This window comes from Pezoporus occidentalis, unplaced genomic scaffold (assembly GCF_034315485.1).
Source record: "Pezoporus occidentalis ecotype Australia unplaced genomic scaffold, CSIRO_AGI_Poc_V1 ctg5, whole genome shotgun sequence".
Classification (NCBI taxonomy): Eukaryota; Metazoa; Chordata; class Aves; order Psittaciformes; family Psittacidae; genus Pezoporus; species Pezoporus occidentalis.
In genome coordinates this window covers 15,597,538-15,616,209 of record NW_026915835.1, presented here as the reverse complement: position 1 = coordinate 15,616,209, position 18,672 = coordinate 15,597,538, and positions in this window count along the sequence as shown.

Genomic DNA, 18,672 nt, shown 5'->3' with positions numbered 1-18,672 from the left:
GCCCTGCTAAAATCCAGGGTTGCAATTCTACTTGGTATTCTACTAGTCCTACCACACAAGATCCTGAACTCCACCATCTCGTGGTCGCTGCAACCAAGGCAACCCTCAACCCTTACTGCTTCAACCAGATCCTCCTTGTTAGTGAGGATGAGATCCAGCAGCGCTCCTCTCCTGGTCGGCTCATCCACCATTTGCAGGAGGAAGTTATCATCCGTACACTGGAGGAACCTCCTGGACTGCGGCTGGGTTGCCGAGTGGTCCTTCCAGCAAACATCAGGGAAGTTAAAATCCCCCACGACGACCACGGCCTGTGACTGGGAGGCCGCTCTCAGCTGCCTGTAGAAGGCCTCGTCAACTTCCTCACCCTGATCCGGTGGTCTGTATCAGACACCTACAACAGTATCGCCCCTGCCAGCCTGCCCCTTAATTCTCACCCACAGACTCTCAACTCGCTCGTCATCTGTCCCTGGACAGAACTCGGTGCATTGTAGTTCCTCCCGCACATAAACAGCAACCCCACCACCCTTCCTGGCTGGCTTGTCTTTTCTGAAAAGGACATAGCCCTCCATGACTATATTCCAGTCATGTGAGCTGTCCCACCACGTCTCTGTAATAACCACCAGATCATAGTCTCCTGACTTAACATAGGTTTCCAACTCCTCCTGTTTATTTCCCATGCTCCGCGCATTGGTGTACAGACATTTCAAGGAGCGAGCTGAGCACACCGATGTCACCCTAGGATTGTAGGAGGCCTCCCTGTCTTCATTAATTCTGGAGCGCTGCCCCACTGGGGCAAGGCCAGCTGCACCCCCATCCCCCTTCGAATCTAGATTAAAGCTCTCCAAATGAGCTCTGCTAATTCGTGCCCCAGCATCCTTTTGCCTCTGTGAGACAAACCTTTCCCACTTGTCGTTGTCCAGACTGGTGCCCTATAAAACCAGCTGTTATCAGAGAATCCAAAGCCCTGCCTGTAGCACCAGTCTCTAAGCCAATCGTTCATGAACTGAATCTTCCCATTCCTTCCCACATCATCAGTGGAAGATGGAAGGAGTGAGGAGAAGATCACTTGAGCCCCAGACTCTTTCACCATCCGCCCCAAGGCCCTGTAGTCTTTCTTCATCCCCCTCAGACTGCGGGAAGCAGCTTCCTCCCCACCTGTCTGGAAGACCAGCAGCGGGTAGTAGTCTGTCAGGTGCACCAGGCTGGGGAGCGCCCTGGTGATATCCCTGATCCGGGCTCCAGGCAGACTACACACTTCCCTGTGATGAGGGTCAACTCTGCATATCGGGCCCTCTGTTCCTCTCAGAAGGGAATCCCCTACTACAATGACCCTTCTTTCTTTCTTAACAGAGGCAGTCTTGAGGTGCAATGTCGACCCCCTTTTCCTATGTGGCCTTGTGGGCTGGCCTTGCCCCACATTCTCACCTACCTCTCCTTCTAGATCCAGGGCCTCGAAGCTATTACGGAGGGACACCTGGTATATGGTATATGTATATGTATATGTATATGGTATATGTATATGGTAATGGTGACTAGTAATTTGTAAAAGCTAACCATTTGCATCAAGTGTACTGTAGGTTAATTAACTGAGTAAAACTGGGTTTTAAACTTTACAGCAGGCCTGATCTTTAAGTCTTCTAAACACTCCCTTCATTGCAAACTCTTATTCTCTAATTGCATATACACACGTACACGCATTTTCCTCTGGTCAAAACTGTATCTGTTTTCCTGTTTTCATCATAATCACAGGTGTTCTTCTTCTAAAGAAGCATAAGAAAAACAAACAAACAAAAAACCTCAAACAAAACAAGAAAAAAACCCTAACCCCAAAACACAAGTATATAATAAGACTTCAAAGCTCTACCAGTTAAATAGCTTCATGGGTAATGTGAATAAACACATTGTTTTATTTTCCAACACACAATTCAGTATAGTTTCTCTTTACACTGTCTGTTCACTGCTTGGATGAAAAGTCCTTTATAATGTGAGTCATAATCTTCACCAAACTATTTCACCAGTCTGGATTATCCCAAGAACTCGATTTCTTTTGACTGCATGCTGTCTGCTATCAGTGTGACAGCATCTCAGGAGTGACCAAGGTGGTAGCATATTTTCTGTTTGTTTTTTTTCTTTTTTGCTTTTTCAGTGCCTTACTACTCCATTTGTAATTATATTTTTGTTATTATTTTACCTCAATTTGGGTTTTATAAAAAGCAACTGTTCAGGCTCAACAAAGATTGGTTATTAAATTTTACTATTTTAAAGCAACGTCATTAACCACTGAAGTATTACCTATTGTGCTTAATGAGACTTGAGACAAAGATTAATGAAGTCAGTAGTAAATTTAGTATTAACTACAATGGTGTAGAATATATACTGGATTTTGAGTATATCTTTATTTTTATTTTAAATAAACATTTAGTATTTTAAGTATCTTTAATAGGAGCAGTAAGTCCTACAATCATTAACATTGCTATTTGGGAAAATATAATTTTTTTTGTGAAAAGTATGTGAGTAATGTTTCTGAGCTGCATTCTCTACAGAATAGGAACATTAAATCTTACTTTGACATCGAAGCATAACATCTTTAAGACAGCATGTAAATACCAATACCTTTAAAAAACAAGCAAACAAAAAATCCTCTGAAAAATGTCAAGCTGTTTAAATAGATTTCTTTCTAAGCATCTTGGTGAAAACTGGCAAAAATAGAACAAGGTTATATGAATAAAAAGAGAAAAAGTAAGATAGATCTTTACTCCTAAAATAATTGACTGTAACACTATCATAAGTGAAAGAAATTTCCAGGTTTTGGTCCAAGAGCTTATTGGAACTTCTACTGTTTTTTTCTTATTTTGGTTCAGCTTGATTTGATTTAATTTGTTTTCTCCTCCCCCAGGTATACCTGTATTGGAAATTTAAAGCTCTCAAGCCTGATCACCTTGACCTCCATGCCTAAGAAACACAGAAGGCCATAGTGCTCAGTGCTAATTGTAGAATAGCAACTACCCAGCATTAAATACTCAGAGATAAAGTAGGATATGATTATTGTGTTGAAGTTTAGGATTTCATTTTAAGGTTTAAAGCTAGACTTTTTCTTCAGTTTTTTTAAACACTTCTAGCACAGAGAAATCTAACTTCCTAACTGATAGATATTTTTTTAGTTGTAACATTTGTTGATACTCCAGTTTTACTTATAATAGCCTAATGATGTACAAGCAAAATAGTAGAATAGTACTAGTAAAAGTTTTGAAATGGAAAGTAATATTAGTAGGTTGGTGCTAGTATTCTTATTAACAACAAAGAAAAGATTTTGGAAAAATATCAGTCCTTAACTGGTAGAGATTTATTCTATTCTTTTGCTGGATTTTTGTTTATTTGTTTTTCTTATGTATAACTGAGTTTAACATTCTGTTATGCTTGTTGAGAAGCAAAATAAAAGCCAAATGTTTACTTATATGTATGCAATTTGAGTAATAACTGTTCATATGTTCACCTCATTCAAAAGCATATAAAATAATGTAGGAAAAGAGAAAAAAAAAAAAAAAGAAAGACGTAAAGGGCCCAAGAAAATAATTAATAAATGCCCTCAATAGGAATAAAATATGTCTATCAGAAGGAACTATAAACTCCTCTTCCTAATGAAAAATTCTGTGTCTTATAGCATAGCAAAAACCTACTTTGGACATAAAAATCTCTCTTTTGTTGGCCTTCTCTTTTGCAAAACTTTAAGTAGATTCAATTCTTGGTCTTTCTGGAAACCTTAGTTATCAGATAATACCACTTAATACATGGCTGGGACATTTTCTGTAAAGACTATTAAAGACCAGTTTGTACCTGCTGTGGATTCCTAGTTTACAAGTAATTTTCTAAGGGTGAAAATGTCAGGTGCAGTGCCACAGAGTGAATAGGCAGTAAAAACCATGGGCTAGGGAAAAAAAGGACAGTGGAGGAGGACATAGCAGTGACAGTAGTTTGGGCTTTCTTTGATTCTATTTTTACTGATAATATTTGCCTCCATGCTTCCCAGGTTGCAGTACCTATTGCCACAATCTGAGAAAGTCAAACACTAAGTTTGAATGAAAATACGAATTTAAAGTGAACAGTTGACACACTGGAGTGCAGGGCTGTCATTCAGAAGAACATGGAAAAGCTGGAGAAATGGGCTGGCAGAAAAGTTCAATGAAAGTTTAATAAAAGGAAATGTAATGCTTTTATTTGACTTTTACTAAGTCTGTTCTGCTGAAAACCATAAATGAATTTACACCAGGAAGGGAGTAATCACGTACAGAGCACAGGATGGATGCCAACTGAATGGAAAGCACCTTTGCAGAAAAGGATCTGAAAGTGCTGGCAGACAACAAGCTGAGTGAGCCAGCAGTATGGTAAAGGCCAAATGCATGCTATTGTAGTGGTCTTAGCTGTATTAGAAAGAATTATCCAACAAAAACAGAGAAGTACATTTTTTCTATAGGGAAGATGGAACAAAGATGTTCTCTGAGATGCAGTGAAAAGATCAGAGGCAGCAGATACAAGTTGTGGTGAGGGAAGTTTTGAACAGATATAAGTGAAAATTTGTTCAAAAGGAAAGTGAGCATATCCTGGAACTGGTAACCCAGAGAAGCTGTGGAACTTGCATCTTTGAATATATTCTGAACTTGAGTGGACAGAGTGCTGAGCAACCTGATGCACGTTTTATGCTTGCCTTGGTTTGCATGAATCACTCAACCAGATGACCTCCAGCTATGATTCAAAAAAAAAAAACCAGACAAAAAAAAAAAACTAAAATAAATTCTGAATTAAAGTTTCTTTGTTGTCAGTAAAAAATTCTAAATCATTGCATTTTTCAAAAAACAGAATATTCACTTGTAACAGTATTTCTTTCCTGTTATATCAAATAGCTCACACATTCCTCTGTGTTAGTTGAATCATGATTGATCTCCTTAATAGACTAGATACCAGTCTATGTGAGAAGTTCTCAGATGCTATTCTTTTTAATGTATTTATTTGTTGCGGTTTAAGCCCTGTCTGCGACTCAGCCACACAGCACGTTCCTTCACTCCCCCACTTCCTCCCTCAGCTCCCGGAGGCATGGGGAGGAGAATCAAAAGAATGTAACTCCCATGGTCTGAGGTAAGAACAGTCCAGTAACTAAGGTATAACACAAACCACTGCTGCTGCCACCCATAATAATGATAAGGGAAATAACAAGGGGAGAGAATACAACTGCTTACCACCCAGTGACTGATACCCAGTCCAACCAAGCAGTGAACTAGCCCTTCCGGGTAACTGCCCCCAGTTTACATACTGGGCATGATGTGCTGTGGTATGGAATATCTCTGGTTAGTTTGGGTCAGATGTGCTGTCTTTGCTCCCTCCTGGCTTCCCCTCCTCCCTGGCAGAGCATGAGACTCACAAAGTACTTGCTTAGCAGCAGCTAAAAACATCGGTGTTATCAGCTCTGTTCCCAGGCCGAAAGTCAGAACCATAGCACTGCACCAGTTACTAAGAAGGATAAAAATGGCTGCTACTGCTGAACCCAGGTCATTATTTCAGGGCAATGTTTAGTTATAGACAGTCTTTGGTCTTTGTCTTAACTATATTTGAGCTACCACTTAGAAGACAAAACTCATCATCAAAAACATATATTGCTGGTTGAAATACATGCTCTACATGACATTCAGAGATGCTTTCTGCTAGCAGAATCAATGGTAAAATGGTAATGACAATTAGCTTTTTCTTGTTTCCTGTTCAAATTGATTAATATTCTTAATATTGCAAGTATTCCTGAAACTAACTGAACTAAAATATATTTAATAAAAAATTAATCTTTCAAAATATTCCATTTACATTAAAATAGATAAAATTATTACTGAAAAAAAAAAAAAAAGAAAAAAGGAAAAATAGGAAAGGTCCCAATAAGAGAAGTTTAATTGAGATGAGTTTTTCTTCTATCAATAAGTCCAAATTTGTATCCCTACAAATAGCAATATCTTTTAAGGTTAGACAGGAGATTGCAGTGGCTTAAACAACTATTTTACAAACCAAAATTTCAGGGTCACTCTGTTAATTGAATTTTCATTCTAAAAACATCAGGTATAATTTAATGTGATGTTTAAAAACATATATAAAAAATACAATTCTGAAAATCTTTTACTATTTTAATATGGCTAGTGTTGGGGATGAAGAAGCAGCAATAGTGCTACAACAACAAAAAAAAACACAACAAAAAAGCTTGTGATCAATATACTTCTTAATTTTCCCTTCCTCACTTTTATTAATATAAATTATTATCCAAGGTTCTTTTCTTAGAAAAAGTTGTATGAGAAAATTTGCATATTATATAAAGACACACAGAAGTAAGCACATTATGAATAGTTTTCAGTATATATGTATCTACATGCTCCTGGCGTGCAGTTAGTCTTCATGAAGTCTATAAATATTGTTTCTACAGTATCAATCAATCTTAATAAAATTTAATTAATTATATAATTATAGATAATAATTGACATTATTCGACAATTTCTATGGTTGTATGGTTGGAAAAAGGCTGGCATGATATTGGATGCCTGATTTACCATCTGCATTGAAAAGGCAGGAAAAAGTGTTCAGAATAGTACAATTAAAAAAAAAAACAATATCTAAACAAGAAGGAAAAGAAGTACTAAATGTTTTTCATCTTTTTATACATATGAAAGCAGTACGGACTTCGTTATGTACAGAATAATTTTGGAGATATTTCCATAAAGATAAACTGATACAGCTGTCATTTTCTACCCAATATATTATACAGTGTAATATTTTGATTGCATTTTGTAAGTGTGAAGCTGTTTTTCAATAAACCCATCAAATTTTGTGATAAATCTGGATATAAAATATTGGCAGTGTTTAGAGGTTATTTTGAAATAGGCTTATGTAAAACAGTGGTTGCTGACGAATATTTGTGATCTTAAATATTATCAATTTTTTTTTAAATAGTAATTTAATAACTATTCCCTACTTGCAAATTGTTTGTAACACTGTTTAAATAGAGACATATGTGCACAAGGACGCTTACTGTTGCTCTTTATTCTTTTTGTTGCAGTGGTTTTTATTTACTTCACTATGCTTTTCTGTTTCATCATCTTGGGAGCTATAACAAGTGAGGGACATAGGAGAAATACACATTACCATTCTCCATAAAATGTTCTACTGGACCAGATCCTTCAAGAATTAATAACACAATAAAATAATTTGCACACACTCTTGAGTTAATTAAATTCTAAGAAGGAATAAATTTCATTATAGATGAAGAAGAAATGCTTGAATATTCTATTGCCAGAGTTCCTGATGGCCACTTTCTGGATGCTTTGACATCTATAAGCATTTTATTGCTATTGCCATTTATCTGACTGCTGTCTCCATTACAGGACATACTGATATGTCTGAAACTAGTCTGACCTAGGTTTCATTATTGTGTTCACTCTTGTGTTTCTTCCTAAACCTCTGCTTAGTTTAGCAAACATCTGAGAATCATAGAACAGTTTGGGTTGAAGGTACCTTTAAAGATCATGTAGTCCAAGCCTTTGCCACGGGCAGGGACACTTTTCACTAGATCTGGTTCAAAACCCCTTCCCACACTTCCGATTACAGGGTATCCACAACTTCTCTGGACAACATTTTCCACTGTCTCACCACCCTCACAGTCAAGAACTTCCTCCTCATATCCAATCTAAATCTACACACTTTTAGTTTAAAACGCTTTGTCCTATCACAACAGGCCCTGGTAAAAATTGTATCTGCACCTGCCTTTAAGTCCTTTAAGTAATGAAGGGCCATAACAAGGTGTTTCTAGAACCTTTTCTTCCCCAGGCTGAACAACCCCAATTCTCTCAGCCTTTTTTCACAGGAGAGGTGGTCCAGCCTTCAGATCATTTTTGTGGTCCTCCTTTGGGCTTACTCTAACACATATATGGCTTTCTTGTGCTCAAATCCCAGAGTTGAACGCAGTACTCCCAGCGGGGTCTCACAACAGAGGTACAGAATCACATCAGTTGACCTGGTGACCACTCTTCTTTTTGTCCAGATAAGAATATGATTTGCTTTTTTGTCTGCAGGTGCACATTGCTGGCTCTGGTTTTTGATCCACCAGTATCCCAAAGTCTTCTGCAAGGATGCTGTCAATGTGTTCATCACCTTGTCTGTGCTGCCACTGGTGATTGCCGTGATTCAGACGCAGAACCTTTACTTGGCTTTGTTGAATTTCATGAGGCTTACAGAGGCCTACTTTTCAAGCCTGTCAAGGTACCTCTGGATGACATACCTTCCCCCAAGCTCATCAAATGCACCACTCATCTTGGTGTCATTGACAAACTTGCTGAGAGTGCATCCCATCCCACTGGCTGTGTCATTGCTTAAGATACTGAATAGTATTGGTCCCAGTATGGACCTTTGAGGGATGCTACTCTTATATTTGTGAAAAGAGATTAAAACTCATATTTTTTTCATGTTATTAGGCAGGGTATCATGTCATTTTGAGTCAACTAATACATTCTCTCAGGTTAAGAAAATAACATAGCCATAAATAAGAGTCTAATTTAACCAGATTATGTGGGATTGTTGTTTGAAAAGTGGATTCATGCCTGGCAATTCCTGCCTCTCACAACAAAGCTGGTTCCATTGGTATATAATTTTTCAACCGGAGCTTCAAGGAGAACATCTTTCAAATCTGGCCTGCTGGCACATGCTCGTTCAGTAACTTGCAGTCATGATTTGAATAAGTTTCTTTTTTATAAGATGAGGGAGGTGGGGAAAGGGAATCTATTAATGGATTCTTTTCTGTTATTTCCTAATTTTCATTTTCTCTGAGAAATCTCAAATTCAAGATAAATTACAGTCTGTTTTGCAATTTGTGTTTTCTTTTCTGATACTTGATACCCAGCCATTCAGTAGTATCTGCCCTACTAAAATATGATCCACATAATGAAGAAGGGTTATTTGGTTTTCCTTACCTTGCTACTGCTCCAATTCCTTGGCCAAAATTGTTCCATAGATGGTTGGGTCATTTTTGAATCACTGTGATAACGCAGTCCAGCGGAGTTAAATCCTTTTTCTAGGAGATGGGTCCTCCCATGCAAAGGCAAAAATATTTTTACTGTTTTCCTCCAGAGGTATGCAAAAAAAAGCTTCTTTTAAACGTAAAACAGAAAAAATATTAATTTGATTCTCTAATAATTGTTAACTATGTATATGAGTTAGGAATCACTGGTAAATGTCCATTACTAGCTTCTTTACTGCTCTCAAATCTTGAACCAGTCTCTTGTTATGTGGCTTTTTCACTGAAAGAATGGGAGTATTATATTCATATTGACATTCACTTAAAAGCTGATATTTAAGGAAATTACTCACTATTGGCTCCAAACCTTTTTTGGCTTCCTTGCTGATAGAGTATTGTTTCTTTCTTACTGTCTGAACTCCCAATCTTAATTCAGTTTTTACCGGTTCAGTATTTCTCGCTTTTCCATGTTTTCTTCAGTTGTCTATACAAAGTGTAACTGCATTCTTCATTTCCTCTGGAACGTTTTCAAATTTCTCCTCTTTGTTTTCTGTAATAAATATATTTGAGGTCCCCAAGCATTAGCTTTATGTAAATGAACTTGGACTTTTCAGTTTTCAAAGTTAATTTGTGCTCCTAATTGATTTAATAAATCCTGCCTTAGAAGAGGCGTCAGGCACTCTCATAAGTACAAAGATTCCTCCAATTTTGCATTTCAATGGTTTTAGGAACGATTTAACCTCTTTGCCCTGACTTCAACAAAAGACAGAAAATTTATTTAAGGGTGCTTTACAAGTATTCATAACTATATTTTGCTTCCATGTCTACTAAAACCTTAAGTGTATCATTCACCAGATTTCATTCAGATTTAGTCCCCATCATAAGTAAATCAGCTTCAGTAGATATTTTCTGAAGCTGGCTGATTCTTTTACCTTTTGGCCTCTCATTTTTGCAGTGTTCTTCCCCTTTCTGGATATGAATAAATTGAGATTACAGAATCTTACATGTTTTCTCTGATGTGTAACAAATGCATGAGATACACACACCAATGCTGACTCTATGTAGCTGAATAATTTCAGAAACAGTGTTCATTTAGAATTCTTATTCAAACATAATTAAAAACATCCACAAAAAATGCAATTATATTAACAGAAAAAGAATGGGTGTTATTGTAGGCATAAAAATACCTATTATTTTTTACTATTTGCTCCACGTACTATATTATACTTCTAGATTTTAAGACATTAATATGATGACTGAGGATTTACATGTGAGAGAAAGTGCAGAGGATATTCTGATTATATCCACCACATCCATTTTTATGATCTAATAAGGACACTTTTTACCATGGTGAAGCAAATTAGATTTTTGGTTTATATTAAAAGTTGTCAGGATGGCTTACATTCATGGTATTTGGAGCCTTTTCTCGTTATTATTTCACAAATAGCTTCATCTCTATGGAGTCTTCCATGTTGAAACAAGGGGGCACAAAATCACAAAATGGAATATAGAAACCTTTAGAATTAGTTTTAAGTAATGTTAAGTTTGATGGCTTTGTAACAGTAGCAATGGAAAATTACTGAGGTGCATGATACATAGAGAAAAAAAAAATAGAGTACAGCTAGAGAACATACTGAGAATTCTCACAAGATAAATTGTTATAGTTGTGACATAGTTTAAGAAATACAGTCTAGAAGAACAGGACACAGGGATAAGGAGTATCTGGGAACCGCAGGTGTCCAGGGTGGACTACAGTTAAACTAACTGATAAGTAGGAGGATCGGAGGATTATTATGTCTCTGGTGCTAATGAACCAATTAAACTGATATGAACATCTGCTGCGCATGCTTCAAAGGCTGCCAGAAGTGATGAAGATTTTTAGAAGAAGTAAACAACACTCAGAGACCACCACCACAATTCTGTACGCCTGCGGGGAACTTTCTGGAAAATTATATAATCTATACGTAGCCTCATGAATATGTATGTATGCCCAGTGGCTATAAAAGGATGGTTTGTGTGGCAATGGGGAGACACATGTTAGGAGGAGCTATCCCATGTGTCTCCCGGCACCGCAATAAAGAATACCTGTTTGTCAGCTTGAAAACTTTGTTGGCAAGTTTGTTCCTGGAGATTTCTCTGAATCAATGTTGATATTATGTCTCTGCAAAGTACATTTTGCCTGTATTCTTTCATGTAGACTCTCACTGTGATCCTGCAGTTTGGTTCTCTGGGGTAAATTCTTGCCTGTTTCTTTTTGAAACCCTTTGATTCCCATGGTTATGTTTTCTTAATAAGGAAAACTCACTATATTGAGATTTAATTTTTTAAGCATATGGATATTTTTCCCTCAGAATTAGGAGTTAAATATTCCTTTTTCTTAAATTGAAATTCTAAAGAGGGATTAAACTAAACAAAACATATTTGACCTGTGAAATAAAGCAGCCTGTATGGCATAAGGATCCTTTGCTTCACTTACTTAAAAATTTCATTTCAGATGGGGACCTGACATAACTGTTGTATTTTATGTTGGTCATAAGAATGCCATCCAACCTCAGCATTAGAAAAGCAAGCCTGAAGAATAGTAATTTTATCATCGTAGTTATTATTATTATATAATCACCAAAAACTGTGGCAAACATCAAGAAGTTTACATAGTTGGCATAACAGACAATGTTTACATAAGGATTTTTTCTCAGTATTACACTGCCTTTGCTCAACTTCTTACATCAGCTCGACTCATTCAAGTATACTAAAGATTTATATTTACTTTATTGCTGTCTCTCATTCTATAGGCATACATTTTTGCTGGTGTTGATATGAGCATTTTTTTGAGTACATTTGATTTATATGCCCTGATTGCTTAGCCCTTACACTGAAATTATTGCAAATAGAAGAAGTCATCACACACACACAAAAAAATACCCTGAGGCTGAAATCATACCCTTTGCAATGCTTCATTTCTGTTTCAAACTAGAAGTATGATGATATTTTGCTCTTCATCTTTGTCTCCACAGAGTCTGTCTTTTTCAGAGCAAATGAGATAAATAAAATCAAATTATGACTAAATGAGTTAGTATTTATTTAGTAACATCTTCAACTTGATCAGTTTGCCCAGAACCACATCCAACCTGGCCTTGAAGGCCTCCAGGATGGCACATCCACCACCTCTCTGAGCAACCTGTTCCAGTATTTTACCATCATCATTGTAAAAAGTTCTTCCTCACATCTAGAATGTCACTGCTAAATCTAGCCCATTCTCTTTATTTATTTTGCATAGCTTCTGCAATTACTATTGGTTTAGCAAAGACGAAATTCGTTATCCACATGAATAGCAAATAGATTTTTCATCTCCAAGTGATTTTTACCAATATTTCCAATGTTATAATGTTAGAATCTTTTATATGTATATTTTTATCTTCCAATAATTTACAGCTATTTTAAAAATAATCACAGTCACAGCTTACTTCAATCTCACATGCATCAGAAAGCCATAATAGCATAATAACTGGGATACACTGGTTCAAGAAAACTAAGGAATTTCCAGAAGTGAAATGGCCTGCTCTATGTTGTTGCAGAATGACTCTAAGAGCAGAACCATAGAGTTCTGGAGGACTGTGCAAGCAAGGCAGGGGGTGGCCCCCGCAGGTGGCCGGAGGCCGGACCTGGGAGGAGAATGTGGAGGAAGCTGTGGGGGGCTAACAAATACTGTTGTGCCAAGAAGGATTGGCTGAATACCACTCCTATATATGTGTGAACTGTGTCACAAATAAACTAGAAGTTGCTTATCACCCATATTGGGTTGGCCTGTCTGCTTCTCCTCGCCGCTTACACTATGTGAACTTCAAAAACTTTTCAAAATAATATCCCTTACACTTCAAGGTTGCTAAACTTCCTTAAATCACCACAAGTGTTCAAGACAGTTTTGTTTTACGCAATTAATGCATGTCTATTCAAACAGACATTTGACTGACAACAGCCTTATATTTCTTGCTTATAGTTTCTTCTATATTGTCTGTTAGTGTATACTTAGAACATACTTTATTTCAGAGTTAAGCAAGCTGTGAAATATCAGAAAACTAACTCTTCAGAATTCAATCTTATAATGGAATCTTGACTAAGCTTTATTTTCAATATTATCTGTATTTTCCAGTAAAACATTTCAGGGAATGGCATGTGTTATATGTATTTGAAAAAACATATTTTCATTAAACAGAAGGCTGCTGACCAAGTGTTAGATAATTTTAAGAGTTCTGGAACAAATGAACACTCCCCTTAGGACGCACAGAAGCTCCATCTGGAAGTATAAATTTCTATACAGACCTGAATATAACTTCAGGAGCATCCTGAGATGCTTCTAGGAAGATGAATCTCGTGTTGCTTTCACATGAACATAAACTGAAACCAACCTTTGTAAATTTTTCCTCTCTTGCAGGCCAGGAGTCTTGTTTAGCCAGAGCAAATTATGACAAACTGCTCAACTGTCAAAACTGTCTTTCCTCTAATCTAATCCTGTATTCTTATAATTCCTGACATAATAAATCAAATTTTAAGGAGGCATTAGAAAAGAATAAGAAGAAACTGTCACCAAAGGAGAATTCAGAAACTTCACCCTTAAAATATATCTATGTTTATGCATACAAATACGTACATATTTGTATATATGCATAACTTGTTTATTATAGGATGGCGCAATTTTTATACCTGAACTTCTTTAAGCAGGTTCTTCTTCAGTGTAAGGAAAGGTGAAGCAGAGATTTTGAGAGAACTAATGGAAGATCTTACAGAAACATAAACTAAACACAGAATAAGATGTTGACAAAATTACACATGAAACAACAATCTGAAAGGATAATAGAATAAAATGCATTATTTTCTAATTTTTTTTTTCTAGTTATATTTGCTTAATTAACAGTATAATCTCTAAATCCCCATACTAAAGGGTAGCTGCAACAGCACATTGATTTTTGAATTTGAGTATATTCCCTCATATGTCGTGTACAGCTTGTTAGAATTGGTTGCTGCTGAAGGAAAAAATATACTGTCATCAATCCAAAACTTAATTTCAGCTTGATTTATGTTATATTCTAGAAAGGATCAAAAACTAAATTGTGTTTTGTAGTACAATGGGTACATCAAAATGTAAAAGTGTGACTATATCTGAATTTCTCAGAGTGCATTGCACTGTTTTTTTTTTTTTCCAGTAAAACTAAAATACTTCTAAATCTAAGGTTCAGCCACAGGGGAAATTTATTATTTCCCTGTGCATAAGGACTACTTTTATTTGAAGCAATACTCTCCCATTCAGGACTGCATGGCCACTCCAGCTTTATGGTTTTGAAAAGCTGTTAATCAAAGAGAAAAAAAGAAAAAGAAGGAAAAAAGGTTTCTTCTGATTGACAGGCAATTTAGTTCAGAGAAGAGCTGGTAAACTAAGTGTTGAACTGACCAGTATGGATGCTGAAGTCCAGATTAGCTGAAAATCTGTGTTACTACTTTTGTAAGTGACAAAATACATTTTTTTCAAACTCTTTCTGCCTCTCTGTTTTTAATTTTTTTACCAGAACAATATGTAGGGAAAAATAAATTACTTAGACATTGGTTTCCTAGGCTGACAGAAATGGTACCTCACAAAAGAATAGTCTTTGTGACTGGATAACTTGTGAAATGACCAAGCCCTTTTTGCAACTAATTCTGTGGCTTCAAGTAATTGCTCTGATTTTAAGAATATTGGTTTCGAATCTAGGTTTCATTTGAAAACTTAGATGTCATATTATATACATTTCATATTATATACGTAATATATGTGATACTATATATATTGTGTGATTTGTTTCCTTCTAAATTCAGTGACCAACAGTGTAGGTGCACAAAGAAGATTTCTTCTGCAGTCAGTGGAAATAATTCTAAGAAGAAGGAGAATTCTGGAAAGAATATTAAGATGAGCTGGGATAGATTACAGAAGTGCTCATTTCTTTCTATGAATTTTAAAGCAGCAACAGATCTACATATGATCAGATAAGTTTCTCTAAGTTTCTACCATATTGAAACAAATATATATGCTTAAAACGATGAAAAGAGTATTTGATTCAACATGGTATAAATACAGGCAGTTCTTTTCACTTTAAACAATTCTGAGTACGTCACAACTTTTGTAATTTCATGCATTACCTGAAAGTGCACTACTTTTAATGTCCAAATTCAGACTTCATTCTAAAAGTTTTTTCAACAGCAATTTCAAATATATTTTGAGACATATTCTGATTTAAGCTATTTATTTGTTATCTTCAGTTAAATCTTAAAATTCAAGGTATGTTAAATTGTGAAATGCCCTAGAAAACTTGATTCTTATTAAAGACTGCAGTGTAAATTCTGTAAGCATGAGAACACAAAATCCTTTGGTTAGTGGCTCAAGGTAATTCTCCTACTCTTCAATATTTCCTTCTGTGGAGGCCACTCAGGTAGAGTTGGTGGGCCACATTACATCTGTGGCAATAGTTTTACTCCATTACTAATAAAATGCCCTTTCAATTTTTAACCACATTTTGGATCACAAGTAACTTGTAATTTGTGTGAGATAAATACTCAGTAAAAAGCTGAAACCGTGTTTTTTTTTTTTTACTATTCTTCATGTGTTTTCTGAGTTTTCTGTTTCAAGTACACATTTTCATTCTACTAGCTACAGTACTGTTATGGTAGCACCCAGTGAAACATGAGCCAGACAGCATCCATTAATCACATCATCTAGTCTCTGTCTTATGAACGTGATATAGTAAACCAAAGCAAAAATAAAAAAAAAAAAGTCCCCATCATGGAGAAAATATAAAAAATATTCACTTTTTCCTTGAATACCTTTCCCCACTCTTTATTTTATTTGATGAGAGACTAAAGATATTTAGAATAATATAGTGCCTTAAGAATGTTCATAGCCTCAAAATAAACTGTAGTGTTTGCGAAATGTATGGAATCTTTTTCGCTAAGATGATTCAAGTAGCTCGGAAGTTATTTGTTTGCTTAGCTTTTTATGATTTTATTTTCCTTACTTGAATGGAGATATTAAATATCCGAAATTCACTTAACATAAGGAAATATAAAGGCAATATAAAAAAAAGAAATGAAAGCATAAATTTATTTGAGTGCAAAAAAAAAATCTTTGATGTAACTGGTTCTTTGTAAGAAAAAATAGCAGCAATGAACACAACAGCAACTCAAATTAAACATAAAATGCAAATTTATTTTGAGAAAAAGTGTGAAAAGCCCTAGTGTACTAAGGCTTCAAAATTAGTATTACATTACTTCAAAAGATTTTGGCTTATCATGCTTGCCAACTGTATTGTACTCTGTAATAGCTACAGTTTCCTGTTTTGTACTGCATACACAAAAGCTATTTTATGCACACTGTTTTTACTCTCATGTCTTGTTGTTTGATGAAAATCCCAGAATGTGGAAAAAAAAAAAAATCAAGTGAAGAGTAGTAGGCTAACAAACACAAAACTATGCCACCAAGATATAACCAAGCGTGTTATATCTGAGCAAATGTTCTATGTGTATGTGTTCTATTTACAGTTAAGTAAACTTATGAGCAGTATCAGCCTACTCTGTCCAGCCTCTAAATGAACATTTGATTCTTCCTGAAGTCAGAAATGTTGCAAAACTTAAGTGATTTCTCAAAGTGTCAAAATCAGTGAACAAGACAATAGAAAAGAATTGTAAAAAAAAAATTCATTATCTTCAGACACACAGAAGGACATATAAAAATCAAGTCAAAAGGGTCCAGACATTCACTGATTTTAAATTATCTGCAAGAACTCAAGTAACAGCTCTATGCACTACTTTAGCATATATATCTATGTAGGCAGTTAGGCTCTGAGAACTTTAAAATAAATAAAAAAATCTGAAAATACATTACCGTTTGATTTGATGATACATGCTCACATGGAATATTATGCGTAACTACCTTAGGATATTCTAGAAAAAGAAAAAATACAACTAAAAGCATACAGTATTACTACAATTATTCCACCTATGGAAGTCTAAAGTAATTAAAATTCTTGCTTAGAGATGAAAATTCAGACACATTATATGATAGCAATATGTTTTATTTAGTTATCCTAATTTAAGTGAAAAATAGTAAATTAAAAGGACAAAAAAATATATCTGAGCAGAGGAAACTGGCAGTGTTTTTATTTAATTAATCTTATTTTTAACTTCACAGCAAAAATTTAACTCCTTCCTACTCATAAACTCCAAATATTGTGGGGTGCAAACATTGGATGAAGCAGAAAAAATCTGCTTGGATGTATATCAACATGGACAAGCATTCTTTATACAGTCATACTAAGAGAAGAAAACAAAAAATATTCAATACTTGTCATCCCCTTCCTCCTAAAGTCTGGGAAATTCTCCTTATGGACAAATCTGTGAAGATATTTTTACACATACAAATTTTTTAAGTATCTGAATATTCCTTATGTAAACAATAGAATTTATTTCAAACTTTTTTCTTTTGTTTAATCAGTAGAAATTTCCCTGTACATTTCAAGAAATAGAAGATTTAGCATATAAGAAGTTCCTGAATATTTTGATAGTAGGGTTTGTTAACAGTGATTGTGAAAAACAAGTTAAAGGAAGAAATGGAGAAACCTGAAAAATGTCTTATCTGCCATATTAATTCCTTGGAAAATATAAGGATCTCTGAACACAGAATTTGGGGATCTGGTGATTTTGATTGTTTGTCTAGCTACAGTTTGAGCTGTGGTTAGAGGAGTGGTCACAGGAGTGGTTAGATTTTTCTTTTAAATGACACTGCTTTGACCTAAGTTTGCAATTATCAAAGTAAATAATAAATTACTATTAAGTAAAATAATAAACTAGTTACAATATTGTGGAGGGAAAAAAGTCAGCATTAGGTTTTCCATAGAAGGGATGGGCAGAGCAGGTGAGGTTGAAGAGTTTCACCATATGTAAGGAGGAGGATTAAACGTGCAGTCCTTACACTTCAGGATGATGTGTTTGAGAGCCTCTGGTTGAGGATTAGTAGGCAGAAAACAGCAGATTTCATTGGATGATAGCACTGACGTGTTATTCCGTTCCATAGGCAGTTAGAAGAAACCTCCAGATTTATAGTCTTGTCCTTATGGGAAATTTCAACTTCTCAGGTATCACACTGGGAATACCACACTGCCGTGACAAGTAAGTCGGAGAAATTCCTGAAGTATGCTGAAAACAATTTCATGTCAAAAATACTTCATGAGCCAAGAAGAAAAAATGCCCTCCTAGATTTGTTATTTGTAAATAGAGAAGGACTCATGGGCGATGTGATGATAAGTAGCCATCTTGGCTACAGGAATCAAAAAAAGTGTGGAATTTAGAATTTTCAGTGTAATGAGAAAAAGGTCAGCAGAATTGCTATCCTGAGTTTCTAGAGAGGAAACTTTAAGCTACTCAGGGAGCTAGCTCACAGTGTTACCTGAGAATCTTTTTTTTTTTTTTTAAGGTCTTAGGGATCCATGAAGGTAGGTCACTTTTTAAGAATCACATTTAGAAACACAGGAGCAGGCAATCCCATTGCTCCAAAAGTCAAGCAGCAGCGCAGAACACCAGCTTGGTTGAACAGGGAACTCCTCTTGCAACTCATGTGGGAA